Raw genomic sequence first — 17,389 nt, 5'->3', positions numbered from 1 at the left:
AATTTTTAGTAATACAAGGACACAAAGTAAACAAGAGTAAGTTACAAACTTTGGGAAAAAAACACAGGTTAGATACCTGGAATATGTGATATTCAGTAAAGGTAAAATACTAAATAGTGGGAAAGAAAAGGGAAAAAACCCAGCAATTTTGCAAGCACCCAAACCAACAACTAAAAAAGAAATGATGTCTTTTCTTAGGTACAACTAATTTTTGTTGGAACTGGGTACCAAATTATTTTACAATGGAAAACAAAAGCAGAAATGGCTTTCTGCAGGTTAAAGCAGTTAATAGCTTCTTCATTAGTTTTAAGACTTCCAAGTTATCACAAACGTTTTTTTAGACCATAGATTGTAAGCAATGGTACATGACATCAGTATTAAAGCAACAACATGGGGATAAGCAATGCCCCATAGCTTACTATTCATTACAGTTAGACCCAGTGGTGCAATCTTTGCCTCACTGTGTACAAGCAGTAGTTGCAGCAGCAATGGCAGTACAGGCTTCAGCCTCAATGGTGTTATTCCACCCTCTCACATTGAGAATGCCTCATGCAGTTGCAATAATTCTGCCACAAGAAAAAGTTGCATACCTTTCTCCTGCTAGACATCTTTCATGTATGACCATACTGCTGAGTCAACCTCATATAAACAGTTAGCTTTACCTAGACAAGATCTTACAGATATGCCCTTGAATAATGCTGAGGTGACATATTACGTGAATGGCTCATGCAGAAGGGGTCCTACAGGGAAAAATCTGGTGGGGTATGCAGTAGTTACAGACACTAAAAATTTAGAAGCACAAACTTTGCCACACAACTTGTATGCTCAAGCAGCAGAACTGGTAATTTTGACAGAAGCATGTATTTTAGTAAAAGGCAAAAAAAGTAAACATATATACTGATAATCAGTATGCTTTTTCTACAGTGCATGTGTTTGCACAATAATAAAGAAAATAGAGGGATGATTACATCCAGTGAAAAACCTATTAATCATGCTAATTTATTTTGGAGCTATTAGAATCTATTCAGTTGCCTACCAAAGTAGCTATTTGTAAATGTGTAGCTCATACAAAACAACAGGATAAGATTTCAAAAGGTAATGCACGAGCTGATGCAGCTGCAAAGCAAGCAGCCTCAGACTCAGGAACTTTATTTTTTAATGAAAAATTACAGCCCTTTGAGATTTTACATTTAGACATGTTAAAAACAATGCAAATGCTTACTACAACAGCAGAAAAACAAAACTGGGTAAAACAAGGTGCAATTTTTAAGAATGGACTGTACATTTCCAAAGGAAAAAACAATATTACCGTCTAATTTATTTAGAGATGCAGCTTTGTTGAGCCATGGGCAGAGCCATGTCTCAACAGGGGATGGTACAGTTAGTAAATAAAATATTCCAAACATATGGATACATAAATTATACAATAAAATTTTGTGCAGCTTGTCATACTTGTAACAAGCACCATGCACAAGGAGCATTTAAAAACAAGCAAGGAGTTTCCCTACACCACCATATCCATTCCATACTATTTGTATGGACTTCATAGAGTTGAATAAATGTGAAGGAAAGAAATACTGTTTAGTGATCATAGATATGTTTTCAAAATGGGTAGAAGCTTTTCCTTAAGGAATCACTGTGCTTACCACCCACAGTCAGCAGGACTGGTGGAGAGGTACAATGGGATTTTAAAAAAAAAAAAAACAAGTTAAGAAAGTTGATGAGTAAGACTCAGAAGAATTGGATTTGCTGTTTACCTCTAGCATTGCTGAGCATAAAAATAGTAACAAATGTAAAGGGTTTGATCCCCTTTAAAGTAGTATTTGGAAGGGCATATTATGTGCCTCAGTAAAAAGCTCTCATGCCTGCAGGGCTGGAGGCTGACAGTTCACTAGCTAATTAAATAAAGAAACTGTTATGAATAAATCTGTTTTGCAGTTTAACTCTTTTTCAGACAAAAGAACTTTCAGCTGAATAAAAACTTTGTGACTGATACACAAGGGCAAAATGGCCAAGAGTAAAGAAGACAAAAAAGCAGAGCAACCCAAGAACTATTGCATAATTATTTTAACTGTGTATTTGTTAACTATAAGTGTGACAATTTTTCTCTTATTGTGGTTTTTCCCTGCACTCAACCACACAAGTGAAAGTGAAAAGACGTGATGAACTGTTTATAGACTGGCATCCAAACTTTAACACGTACCTGGCCATGAAGCAAGTGTATACAGAAACTATGCACATTTCAGATTGCTGAGTTTGTACAGCTATACCAACAACATATAATAGACTTTAAGGTCCTCTGTCCCTCTGGGGATAAAATAAGACTTTGGAAAGTTTTTTTTTATACAGAAACTGTGAGATCACAGGACAAAATTGCTTTATTTTTACCTGTTCACACAAAAAGGAGTTGTATGTCTCTACAAAAGTAATACCCTCCAGGTGGGCTGGAGTAATGGTAATATAACAATGTCTTATAAATGTTACATTAAAGTCAAAAGTGGGGGTACTGTTTGTAATACCAACCATGATTCATATCTGAGTTCAATGAAAACTACATTAAATGCAGTATGTGACAATCCAGTCTTAACTAAGCAATTGTCTATTAAGAATGAAAAATGTTTCATGCAGGGATAACACGTATCAGTACCAAAGTAATGATTTTATTTGTGGGAAAAAGGCATATAAATGGTTACCTGAGAATTGGTCCGGCAGTTGTTTTTGGGTTATCTGGTTTCAGCAATAAGACATACTGCAGAATTACCTTTGGGTAAAATCTGACGTAAGGAAAACAGCTCGAAAATCTGAAGGTCCAGTGAGAAAAAAACCTGTGAATCCAGTTGGTAAAATCGAAGCTGGTTGAAAAGGCCATAATTCAGTGAAAGACAAAAGTAAATTGACTCATATGAACTTGGGCAACAGTGTTATATCCAGGGCAGGAATGCCACCAGCCTATGGAGCAGTCAAATCGATCTGGGAGCTGAGGAAGCTGTCAAAAAGTCATGAGCAATGCAACTTTTCCACCCTAGAATTGGTGACTAATGAACTGAATGCAATAAAAACTGTTGTGCTACAAAATCGAATGGCTCTTTACTTCACCCTAGCGGCAAGAGGTGGTACACGAAGAAGAATGCTGTGCGTACATTCCAGACAACCAACATGAAATCAATGACCACCTAGAGGTAATTCAGCAAGTATCAGCAATGACTAAACCAGGCCCAAACCCACTGACGGACTTTTTCCAGAATCTGTTTGGGGGGGTGGGGTTCCATCCTATTAAACATTTAATTGCTATTTGTGTGGGTATACTCCTAATAGGAGCATGTGTTTACTGTGAAATTCCCTGCATGAAAAGATTAATCAAAAATTTGTTGATATATCTGCTACTGAAACTCTTTACCAAAGTGTTGAAATTAAAAGATTAATTTCAAATAATGCTTTTCTGAAATATAAAACCAATGACTTACTTAGCTGAAAGCCCTTGAAAGGGAAAGGCTGAGGAATGAAATAATATTGTTTATGTTTTAAACAGAATTAAATGCATTAACAGGAGGGAGAATGTTAGAAAAATCTATACATGCTGCTTAGAAAATATATTTACATACATGCTGCCTAGAAAAATATATTTACAATGTGTGCTGCTTAGGAAGATGTGTATTTAAACATTCAAACATATATAAGTTGTGTGATCAAATATATGGAGAAATGTGTGCTTTAGTTAGAAATAAATGTACTTAAATCCATAATAGAGAACAAAGTTATGTAATGCATTTAATTCTGTCTTACTAGAATAATAGTAGAAATAAACCTGCATATTATTGCTTGAAGCACAAGCTGCAGTGTAATCAGAAATTTGACCTTGGCAGTTTGCAAACACAGTCTGGCTCATGTCTTTCAAGTAAAGATTATTTTGCAAAGTTAGAAAATAATAAATCTGTTCGCATGTGTGTCCTCTTTCCTGCCTCCACCAGGAGAGTAGCCTTGTGTGCACTATCTCTGATAGTGCGCAGCTGTACGAGGAAGACAAAGAAAGGCATTAAGGAAGACATACATCTATTGTATTTGAACTAATCAGAGAACCTTGAATTGGCTACATCCTCAGGAGGTCATCGTGACTGACCAGGTGTTTGCAAGGCTGTAATATTCTCATGGGAAAAGACTTTTGAAAAACACCAATTCAGCACTTTTTATGAATTACTGTGATGTAAAGACCCTGTCACTGACCACACCAGTGAGGTGGGCAAAACTGATAATGACCTGTATAAAACAGGTGTACTCTGTGAATAAAGTTAGTCAAAATTCTATACAAACTTTGTGTATGGTTTTTTGCCTCCTAATGTACATTAGAGAATAAGATATCTGAGTTCTCCTGCATTATTGTTTGTTATTGATTGACGTTGTTTTTGAATAACTCAATGATTTTTACAGTCTGACTCTAACAAATTTATTTAACAGACACCTATGGACACACAGCAGCAATAAACCCATAGACATCACAGCACAGGATGGAATGTCAGCACAGAAGAAATATGTCTCCAGCAAGGTACAGCACTATAGGTGCATGGCTTCACAGTTTCATATGTGTATAACAGGCTAACAAGGACAATGGCATCACTCAGCCAACTCAGGTGTATATTAGAAAATCAAATGTGTAGGTGATCGAACACCTAAACATCGATCTTCTAATATCAAAAGCAAAAAACGGTGAACGGCCAATTTAACACAGGGAAAGATTTCCCTTGGCCGTTCGCTGGATTTTGACATTTCCATACTGTTATTTGATCTTGGAGTTGGTATATTTAGTTAGGGGAGGTGTGGGGGGCACAGCCCCCATGTGGGGGGTATGGGGGGTGAAGACCGCCACTTAGTTTGGATGTAAAGTTTTTTTTTTTTTTTAATGGCCAACGTGCATGTTTCCCTGGGGGGTTCGATATTAGAAGATCGATGTTTAGGTGTTCTATCACCTAAACATTCAATCTTCTAATATATACCCAGCCAACTCATGCATCCCTAATCTATGAAAAGGTCTGATACCCTTGTTAAGTGTCACCAGGGTTTCTGGAGCTAACACATCCACAGGGTGTGGGGTGATGGAAATGAACCATGTACAGACTTCCAGTGTCCAATACAGACATTTGGCCTACATCACTTATGATTGTCTTGCTCTGCATCCCATTGTGCAACTTGCACATGATGTGAGTTACAGCGGAAGTGTGCCTCAAATGGATGGAGAGCCTGTTACATATAGGGTGTAGTGTCTGTGTTACATACCTGTCTCTCCAGCATGTACTATATGTACCACAGTGATGCAGTAGGTGTGTAGAACAGTTAATACATGTGCTAGTCCTGTCTTGGATAAGCAGGAGGTACACAGTGGGATCTGACACCTCCCTGCATAGCAGCCATACACATCCCCTCCAAAGCATGTAGAACACAGACTACACATGTACATTCTGGACAGAGACTGCATTGTACATGTTGTTTACAGTATGTATTGGTTTACCATGTAATCTGTGTGGCTGCTACAGTTGTAAGATATGCCTGTGTAGTGACACAGCAAAGGTGCCATAGCACTCAATGATAGTTGTGATGAGTGTCAAATACAGTATAATAATGACAGTCCTGGATTTACATGCTATACCTTTCTGTATAGGTTGTACAAAATTGAATGGATCCCCATATCATACTGACTAATGACAGTCAAAGGCTACATTCCTCTCTGTGTCCATAAGTCCATGAGTAATGGCTCAACTATGTGTGGTGTGCCGACACTACTATATTTTCCAGTGGTGGAGGATGTCCAAAAGGATAGTATTGTGCAGTCCATGGCATTTGCTGTTTGTCAGTGGGCCTGGTACAGCTGAATGTGTGTCTCAGACCATCCTGGCTAACTGTTGGTTCTGTGTGGGATTCAGTGACAGCTCCTGATATGCAATCACTTGCTAATGTAGTCAGTCAGAGGTCACTGACAGTGGCCGTGACTGCAGAGAAGGGAATGGATACAAGGGGTACTCCATTAATGATGTCTAAGGGAAGTCCACAGGTGACTGGCATCACAGTTATACCAGACTACACATTGTTCCTCATGTTCAGACCTCAAACTGACAGTGTGTAAGGTAACACAGGTGGTGTATACATATTCATTAAGGATAGATACACATCCAGATTTAGTGAAACACTATGATTTCCTGGAGACACTGCAGATGCTATTCACTGCTGGAACGGCACCTAATTAAGCCATTGCCAGCTAAAGTAGCAGTTCCATGAGTCCAGAAACCCATTGTGCTTATTTGACTGTACTTGTATCTATCAAGATATATCAGGAAACCAAGGTTTGGGGTGGCATTAAGTAACCACCAACTGTGTTGCTTAGTCATGCTGAGGCTCACTTGCCCGAAGGTTAGTCCACGTCCATAACTACAATGCCCTGGACCAGTAGCGTGACATCCCCACAAGGGGTGCCAATGTAGTGCTTCATGTGTTTACCAATATGGGTGACCACTGCAGCCCCCACTGTGTGGACCTCCCTGGTGAGACCTGACCACAGATCAGGCTCATTAAAACTATCAGACCTAACCCCAACCCCCCTTGCAGAAAATACAGAAATATACTTCAACATAGTAATTTATTACCTCCTATGGGATGTTTTACATAAAGTGATTGTACCTCCCCCCAATGGGACAAGCAAGTATGCAGAGCTCTACACCCATGCATTATGTAAGCAGCAGTACAACTTCATAGACTCAACTGCACCTGACAAGAGGAACACAAGCTCCTCATGGCACATCAAACCTGCCTGGTGGACAACTGCCATTAGCAGGCTGTACAATAAGAGGTTGACATTGCTGTGTGACAGTTGGGGTGAGGATGTCCCCTTAAAATGGAGGCACAACCTCTTCAGCTAAAACAACCACGTAGTGCTGTTGGGACATCATGTAGAAACAGTATGTGACAAAATTAGCCTTTCCCACAAAGCAGAACCACAACACACAGTGTAGTTACATGTGTAACCTCAGAGGACAGTCCCAGATTGTCTGTGAACATGTACTTAATGATACCATATATAATGGGTTTGTACTCATAGTTAACCTGTTGTTCCACAGTTTCTGCGTCAACATCACTCCTCAGTCCCCACCACATGTGCCACATGACATTCCTACAACCTGACCCATACCATCCATATATACAGAGCAGGTCATAACTGTCCTCTCTATGGGGGATACACAGCATCTATTGGACATGCTAACATCCTAGACTGCATCCTACATGAGATCCACCAAGGATCGCTAACACCATTGGGAACTCCTTGCAATCATACTTGCAACCACTGGCTGCATCCCAGCTGACTGGACAACGGCAACTGTTATCCCCTTGCACAGAGATGGTGCATCCACCAACCACCAGAACTATAGACCTATTAACCTGAGTAGCCATATCTGTACGCCCATGGGGCAAATCATCATGGAACTGATCAGCAAACATATATGTGATCTACAAGCAGTTGACTGCACACAGTTTGGATTTCTAACAAGGAGATTATGGCTTTTAAACATGGTGGACATGTCTGAGGCAGCCACCAAGGACCTGGGTGAGGGGACATCAAGGGATACAACCCCCTGGACTTAGTTAAGCTTGCTAACTCTATCCCCCACTCAGGCATCATTGACAAAAGCACCCACTTAGGCATCCATGGTAATATCATTATAGGGGTCACTAAGTGGCTCAGTGATGGCACACATACTCAAAATAGGGAACGCCACCTCCAATAGCTGATCTGTAAGCAGCATTGTTCATCAGGGCTCAGTCCTGAAACCTGTACTGTTTGGAATCCATTTAACTATGATACAAGAGAATACTGAATGCCTGTAGCTAACAACATTGGCTGAAGCTTGCAAACTGTGAGCGGTCATAGACTCTGTGAGTTATGTCAATATCCTACAAGAAGGTATTGAAGAACAAATGACTGTTGACATACTAATGGTCGTAAACTCCATGCAAATATATATATATATATATATATATATATATATATATATATATATATATTTATATATATATATATATATATATATATATATATATATATATATATATATATAGATAGATAGATATGCAGTATCATTTCCATTCATTACACCTATGTTCCTGGTAAGTAACACATCAGTCACAACATGTGATGTACATACTCAGGGGTGACAGACCTGGGCAAACAGGCCTGTCCACAGGTTTACACCTAATGTATCTGAGATCATCATGTGTCCACAGAGGTAAGACAAGAATCATATATCATAAGTGTGGGCACAGTCACCCGGAATTGACATACTCATAACCTCCATGTACTTTTTACTCAGCATGTCAATATTTGAGTTCAATGGCCATTTGATAATGTACCTTTCCAAGCACTACTGGCAATTGCACACAACACAATGGTCCGTCACAAAGCAAATTCACGTCTTCAGTATCTGTTCAATGGGGAATCATCTGAAATCAGTGTCATTGTAGCCTGTGGCATATAGACTACCCAGAGGTGATCTCTGCCTTGCATATGGGGCAAGATGTGACCCTGTTTGTTTGGAAATACTGCATATCTGTAGGTGGTATGGTACATGGATTACTCACTCTAAGGACATTAACCTGGTATGTAACATTGGTAATACATGCAGGTGGGAGAGATCTGTCTAGCTGACTTTAACACACCTTTGAAACAGAATCCTGCCTAATGGCAAACAAAGCACATCAGTGGACCTCATCAGCTACCATCTCTATAATTGGCTGGGTGACCATCATTTCTCCACAGGGCTTCTGCCTGTGTCCCTTGTGGACAGTGGCAATATGTCCTGATCATGTAAATAAGGGTAGAAACTTGGCTAGGATTGTGAGGGCTGTAGGGCCATTAGGCTACTAAAGTTCAAAGAGCCTATAATTCCATAAACTGATGTAAAATGCTCTAACAGACACACACACACACACACACACACACACACACACACACACACACACACACACAAACACACACACACACATGCCTGGCTACATTGAGGATAGCATCACTTCCAATTACTGTTTACAGGACATGGCACAGCACATACACACTGCAAGTTGGCTGCATGTAGATTAGGACACTTACCTATCTAATGATACACACTACAGATCACAGTAAGTGACATACATGCTACACCTCAAGCCTGCTATTATTATCTCTTTATAGGATCAGAGGTTCATAGGTGTTTACTAGGCTAACAACCACAAGGGCCTTTTTAATCCTAGCCATGCATCCCAAATCTCTGACAAGTTCTGATACCCTTGATAAGTGTAAGAATGGGTCTGGGAGATGAACAATTTACAGGTTACCTGTGGCCATTAGAGACATAGGTGCCAAACCAGGGATGAATTTCCAGTTTCCCATCCAAATGTCCAAGTTGCACTTGAATTGGGTTAGGGAGGAGTTCTGCTTCACATGGTTGGGGAGCCTGTTCCATAGATGGGGTAGTCTCTGGAATACATACCTATCTCTCCATTTGGTCCTATGTATATCACAGGCAAGGTTTAAGTCATTAGAACAAGTAATTCTGGTGCTGTTTGTTTTGTGGATATGCAAAAGGTCCAGCAGAGTGGGGTCTGACAATGCCCTGTGTGCCTGGCATAAAGCCCCCCTCAAAAACCTGTAGGAGACAGAATACAGAGATAGGACCTTGAGGCAGGCTGCATAGGACATAGGTTCATAGATGTTTACTAGGCTAACAACCACAAGGCCCTTTTTAAGCCTAGTCATGCATCTCAAATCTCTGATAAGTTCTGCTACCCTTGGTAAGTGTAAGAATGGGCCTGGGAGACAAACTATTTACATTTTACCTGTGTCCATTAGAGACATCGGTGGAAAACAGGGATGAATTTCTGCTTTCCCATCCAATTGTCCAAGTTGCACTTGAATTGGGTTAGGAAGGAACTCTGCTTCCCATGGATGAGGAGCACGTTCCATAGATGGGGTAGTCTTTGGGATCCATACCTATCTCTCCAGCAGGTCCTGTTTATATCACAGGCAAGGTATAAGTCTTTAGAATGGGTAATTTTGGTAATGTTTGTTTTGTGGATACACAGTATGCCAGTAATAGTTCTCCCCTCAAAAGCCTGTAGGAGACAGAATACAGGGATAGGGCCTTGAGGCGTTCTGCATAGGACATATTACTTATGCCCTGTATTCTTTTAGTGAAGAACCTCTGTGGACATTCCAGTTGTTGGATATGCCTGGTTTGGTACATACCAAAGGGGGCATTGTACTCAATGATAGGGCTGATAAATGATGAATACAGTGGAACAATGACTTCCTTTGACTTAGATGCCATACGTTTGTTTATAGGTTGCAAAACATAGGTTCATAGGTTCATAGGTTCATATTAGGCTATCTGCCCTAGGGCATTTATAAGCCTAGCCAGAGTGTGTTTGGCTTTCTCCACCCATTTAAATGAATTTTACTATGCCCTTTTTCGAGGTTTAGTTTACTGTGCCTCTGTCTAACAGTGACACAGGAGTGATACCTGGGGTAAACCTACGATCTCCCATCCACTCATCAAGATTCCTCTTGAAGAGAGTCAGTGAGGGACTCTGCCTAACCTGGACTGGGATTTTATTCCAGAGTGAAGGGAGCCTCTGGGTTATGAATCTGTCCCTCCAGCATGTCCTACTTATTTCTGTGCTGAGGTTCAAGTCCCACGAGCATGTAGCTCGATGGGATTTGGATTTTCTGAGGTGCAGCATGTCCATTAATTCCGGGTTGGACATGGCTTTATACGGCAGGCACAGATCACCTCTAAGCAGGCGGTATGCAACTGAGTAGAGCTGGAGTTTCTTTAACCGGGCAGCATATGGCATCTGTTTGAGCCCTTTGATCCTCTTGGTGAGGTACTTTTGGGGTGTTTCCAGTTGCTGCAGGTGTCTGCTAAGGTACATCCCAAAAGGGGCATTGTACTCAATTATGGGCCTGATGAGGGATGAGTAAAGAGGCACAATGACCTCCCCTGATCTAGATGTGAATCTCTTCATGATTAGGTGGGCTATATAGAATGTTTTTCTAACCACTTTGGCCACATGGTTGTCAAATGAGAGATTGCTATCAACTTGGGTCCCCAGGTCCCTAATTACTTCTTCCAGATTAATGGATTACCACCTATGTGGTAATTTGTGGCCACTTTGTTTTTGCCAAAGGGGATGACTATACACTTTTTGGTGTTTAGCTTGAGGCCATGGCTCTGGCATCAGTTGTCTGTTTCTATGAGACCCTTTTGGAGGATGCTTATGTCAGCTGGAGAATTGATTATGGTGTCCAGTTTGCAGTCATCTGTGAACTTGGTCAGCCACAGTCCTTCTGTGTTGGCCTGTACCTCTGAGAAATACATACCAAACAAGAGAGGTCCCAGTACTGAGCCTTGTGGGACGCCACTTGTAAATGGTTTGGAGTATGACATGGCTCCAGCAATTCTAACCATGTGGGTTCTGTCCTTGAGCCAGTTTGCAACCCATCTAGTGACATAAGGGTTTATATTTAAGCTGGTGAGCTTATCTATAATGCCAGAGTGGGGTATTGTATCGAAGGCTTTTACAAGGTCCAGGTAGGCTGTGTGAACCACCTTCTCCTCGTCAATGGCCTTGGTGACTGTTTCAAAGAAATTGACCAGGTTTAAGAGTCAGGATCTGCCCTTAACAAAGCCGAACTGGGTAGGATCCAGTGTCTGTAGGTCCCCAATATCTTTATTTATGAGTTCCATGATGATCCTTTCCATAGCTTTGCAGACCAAGCTAGTCAGGCTTATGGGACAATAGTTTCCAGGATCCATTGAGGCACCACCTTTGTGGAGAGAGACCACTGTTGCTGTACACCACTCTTTGGGTACATATCCTGTAGTAAGGCTGAGATTGAACAGTAGCTTTATGTTTGGGTTCAGCTCTTCTTGGAGTTCATGTAGGACACAGCCCGGGACACCGTCTGGTCCCATTGATGCTGTGTTTTTTGCCTTGGAGAGGGCGGTTTTTACCTGAGCATCTGAGATGCCAGGGGGGCAGCACTCTGCTGGAATATATATTTGCTCTTTTGGTGGGGGGGGGGGAGTTTGCGCTGAACCTGTCGGCCAGGATGTTGGCAATGTCTGTGGGTTTGGTGTATTTTTTGTCATTTTGGACTAATTCTGAGCATATCTGGGAATTCCCACCCAGGTTCCTAACATAACTAAAGAAAGCTTTGTGATTATCTTTAGTGTCCTGTGCAATTTTTCTCTCGAAGCTGGCCTTAGATGATTTTATGAGTGCCCGTAGTTTTTTGCTAATACTGATCAGAGATACCTTCCCTTTTTGGGATTTTGCTCTATCATGTAGTAACTTCCTTCTTCTATTGTATAGTTTGTTTATGGCTGGGGTCCACCAGACAGGACGCCTGCCTTTGGGAGATTGGGTCTTAGTTTTATTTGGGATTGCATGATCCATGCATTCCTGAAGGTGTTCATAGAATGCCTTTATAAAGGATTCTGCGGTCTGGGCCATATTTTCCACAGGCCCGGGGACTTTGAAGGATTCCACCTCGGTTTTGAATAGTGTGAAGTTTGCTTTAGAGAAGTTTTTCACTGTGGTTTTCTGGGCAGGGGGTGGGGTCAGGATGTGGATATCCAGTGAGATTAATTTATGGTCTGATCTTACCAGTGAGGGATACACTTCTAGTCTGGAGCATAGAGTCCCCATGTTGGTCATGATCAGGTCCAGTATGGTTTCCCCTCTTGTGGGAGTGGTCACAAGTTGTTCCATAGCATTTGAGTTTATAAATTCTAGGAACCTTTGGACGAGGGTGTTGGAGCTAGAGTAATGCTCCCAGTCTATGTTTGGGTAGTTGAAGTCGCCCAATATAATGGTGTTTGGAGAGACCTTCATATTTTCCAGTGTTCTCAGGAAGGCCGAGTGGGGTTCCTGGGTTTGGGAGGGTGGTCTGTATAGCAGGCTATAAACTGGAAGGCAGTTTTACCCACTGTTAGTTGCACATGGAGTCTCCAATGCTTCGTGCTGTGCCACCAACCTGGAGGTGTGGGTATCTTTGACGAATATTGATACTCCCCCCTCCTTTTGTGGTTCAGTCAGAGTTTTGGGGCCGAAAAGCATGGTATGAAGTATAACCTGGTAGTGCTGGGGTGCTCTCAGGAGCCTTGAACCAGGTTTCTGTTACTGCACAGATATCGATGTTCTCCATGCTAAGGATAGTTTCGAGTGCATGCATCTTGAGGTTTAGACTTCTGGCATTGAATAGCATTACTCTTAGTTTCTTATCCCTTGTGATACCTATGGAGGTGGGTTTGTCTTTTCAGCCTTGCCTAAAAAAGGCACTATGGGGGTGGCAAGAGCCTTTGCCAATATCCGAAAGCCCAGGGGTGACAGGTGATTTCCTCACCACTGTAGACACGTGATGATCATAGGCTGGATTACTATGTGTGTCCCTAAGTCCCTGACTACTAGGTCAACTCTAAAGGGTGTGTTGTCAATATGATAGTTACCAGGGATGGATGACTTACCAAAGGATACTATTATGCATTTCTTAGCATTTAGTTTTAGTCCATGGCTCTGACACCAGCTTTTATCTCTGTCAGCCCCTCCTGTAGAACATTTGTAACAGTGTGAAATTCAATGACAGCTCCTAATTTACAATCATCTGCAAGTTTAGTCAGCTAGAGACCACTGACATTGGCCTTGATTTCTGAGAAGTAAATGCCAATAAGGAGCGGTCCAAGGACTGATCCTTGATGGAGTCCACCTTGTGACTGGCCTCTTTGTTGAGGTGGATTCCCCAATTCTAACTTCCTGGATTCTGTCTGTGAACCAGTTGGCTATCCACCTGGTGACATACAGGTTTGTACCTAACCTCTTGAGTTTGTCAACAATGCCCGAGTAGAGTATTTTGTCAAATGCCTTGGCAAGGTCAAGATAGGCAATGTGAACAATTTTGACCTCACACTTTGCTTTGGTGACCTTCTCAAAGAAAACCACCAGGTTGAGTAGGCATGACCAGCCCATGATGAATCCAAACTGGGTTGGGTCGAATGTCTGGTTTACTATAGCTCTATTGATCATCTCCATAATGACTTGTTCCATGGCTTTACATAGTGAGACTTATGGGTCTGTAGTTTCCAGGGTCTGTAGATGGCCCACCTTTGTGCAGAGGGATGATCGTTGCCTTTCTCCAATCATGCTGCATGAAGCCTGTTTGTAGGCTACAGTTAAATAGTAATTCCAAAGGCTGTGATAGGTCATATTTCAAGCTACTTTGAAGGCATCTTGGGATATTTTCTGGACCCATTGATGCAGTGCTCTTGGTCTTAGAGAGAATATTAAGGACCTGTTCCCTAGTTATAGTACGGGGAGTTATATTTGATGATATTTCCTGACAGAAGGTTAAAGGGGAAAGAGCAGTAAAGTTGGAGCTGAATTTATCAGCCAGGAGGTTTTCTATATCTTCTGGCTCAGTATAAGTGGCTCCATTTACCATGTATTGCCTTTGAGCTTGTGGACATAGCTTAAGAATGCTTTCTGATTGTCCTTGGCCTGGGAGGCCATACCTAACTCAAACTTGGCTTTGGTAGACTTTATTTGTCCTCTGAGTTGTTTGTTTAGTTTGATTAGAGTGCCTTTATTGTGCTGGGTGCTGCACCTCCTAATTTTTGCCATGATTTTCTTCCTCCTGTTAAGCAGGTGACTGATTTTGTGATTCCACTAGGTTGGCCTGTTTTTTGAGATAGTTCTGCACATCTTCCTCGTGGGTACAGCTACCGGTATGCAGCTATTAACGTGCTTGTACAGGGTCTCTGTGAACAGTTCTGCATAGGCATACATGTTGTCAGGGTTTATGGGGGCTTGAAAGTTTGCCACATTCTCACGTAATAGCAGGAGGTTAGCCTTAGAATAGTTCCTGAATATTCCAGGTTTAGCTGGGGGCCCAGGTTTTATCTTTGTTTTAAAGGAGACCATTTTGTGGTCTGTCCTTACCAGGGGAGGCATTACAGTAATGGATGTGCAGCAGTCTTCCATATTAGTGAGGACCAGATCCAGTATGGTTGCACCCCTGGTTGGGGTACTGACTATCAGGTCCAGGGAGTTTGTGTTTACAAAATCCAGGAATCTCTGTGCATTTACATTTGGTGTCATAGGATTCCCAGTTAATAGTGGGGTAATTAAAGTCACCCATGAATATGGTCTTGGGTTGGATGATTAGAGTTTCTAATAAGTTTAAATACATGGTATGGGTTTCCTGGGTCATAGAGGGGGACCTATAGCTTGCAAGAAAGTGATATTGGATTTTCCCTATGGTGATCTGAACATGGAGCAGCTCAAGTGAATTGTCCTGTTTGACCTGCCATGAAGTATATTTATTTTTTATGTAAATAGAGACACCTCCATCTTTAGTCCCTGTCTGTAAAGTAGCTGGCCTAAATTTGTGGAAGGCATTATAACCTTGCACTGTTGGTGTGCTCTCCACAGCCTTAATCCATATCTCAGTGACCGCACATATATCAGCATTCTCTAGGGTAAAGAAAACTTCTAAGGAGTGGAGTTTTTGTTTTAGATTCCTAGCATTGAGCAGTAATACCTTTAGGTTTTCTTGGTTTTGATTTACGATGTCAGAAGTACTTTCAGTTTGGCATTGCCAAAAAAGCCACTATAGGGGAAGACAATGTTTTAGCTAATATTCAAAAGCCTAGAGATGAGAGGTGAAATGCTGCTCAATGCACACTCATACCAGCCTGAGACACATATTTTGAGAGCTCCATGATGTCTCTCTTCATATAGTCTAGGGAGGTACGTCTCAGGTCATTTACTCCCACATGGACTATGACTGAGTCATAATGGTAATTGTGGTCCCATGACCTGAATGTATGTGCAATGTGGTGGATCTTAGCCCCTGATAAGCAACTTACCATAACTTTCTCCTTACTCAGCCTGGTGAGAGGGACATCAGTGTGTCTCATTATGGAGTCTCCAATAGCTAGAATGCTGGATTGTGTGGTGACTTGCCTTATAGGCTTAGAGGTAGAGACTCAATGAGATGTAGCTCTATGTATTGATGTGGGTGTTGTTTTGAAAGAGCAGGTGGTCTTTGTGGTTTAGCAAGGTTATATGTATGTGCCTCAGCAAATGTAGGTCTATATGTCTGCTTTGAATTGTGCATGATGGGTGCAGTATGTGTACTACTAACAACCTTATTGACATTAGAATTACTTTTATGTAAAAGCTTTGCCTCCAGTGACATTGTATAAATACATCTCTCACATACCGTATCAGTTCGTTTGAGAAATAACTGGTTGTCAGTAAACATGAGGCAATTTCTACAGTGCTTCAGGATGTGCATGTCTACCAATCCGGTAACGAAGACAATGGGAAAGTTCATATCCATGGCAACAGCCCCTTTATATGGATTAGACAGTTGGAGTGGAAAGATCAATCACTGTCAGGAGTATCAGGCTTGCAACTATGTGGACAGTGCTTGTCACTGCAAACTAGTTGACCTGTGTGCAACTAAGTATTGGAAAAACTTCAATTGTGCTTTTAAGGAAAAATGTCACTCAATGTGTCTGAGTCTGTACAGAACACTGCCAAACACTTGAGGGGAAATTAATATGTAGACCTTGAAAATTTACAACTGAAGTATTTAGGCAAATATTTTGAAGTTGGAAACAAATCAAGCAGTACTTAATGAAAACAAAGAATTAACTTGTCAAGAATGATGAAAAGAGGGGAGCCAAATGAATGGTGACTGCCTGGCTACATTTTATTTACACCCTGTATTATTTTAGTTAGGAACCTCTGTGGACTTTCCAATTGTTGGAGATGCCTGGTTAGGTACATACCAAAGGGAGTATTGTACTAAATGATAGGTCAGATGAATGCTGAATACAGTGGAACAATGACTTCCTTGGACCTGGATGCCATACCTCTGTTTACAAGTTGCACAATGTACAATGATCTCATCACCATTTTAGACATGTGATGGTCAAAGGCTAGATTACTATCTATGTGTTTCCCTGGTCATTGACTACTAGGTCATCTCAAAGGGGTGTGGTGTTAATATGATAGTTACCATGGATGGATGATTTCCCAAAGGATACTATTAGGCATTTCTTGGCATTTAGCTTTAGTTCATGGCTCTGACACCAGTTGTTTGTCTGTGACAGGCCCTCCTGAAGAACATTTGTGTCAGTGTGAGATTCAATGACAGCTCCTTATTTGCAATAATCTGCAAAGGAGAGGTCCAAGGACTGATCCCTGAGGGACTCCACTTGTGACTGGCCTCTTTGTTGAGGTGGATTCCCCAACTCTTATTTACTGGGTCCTGTCTGTGAGCTAGTTGACTATCCACCGGGTCACATAT

Source organism: Protopterus annectens, chromosome 14.part0 (assembly GCF_019279795.1).
Source record: "Protopterus annectens isolate FY-2018-M chromosome 14.part0, PAN1.0, whole genome shotgun sequence".
Classification (NCBI taxonomy): Eukaryota; Metazoa; Chordata; order Ceratodontiformes; family Protopteridae; genus Protopterus; species Protopterus annectens.
The sequence above is the reverse complement of the archived record's forward strand: the minus strand, read 5'-3'. Positions refer to the sequence as shown.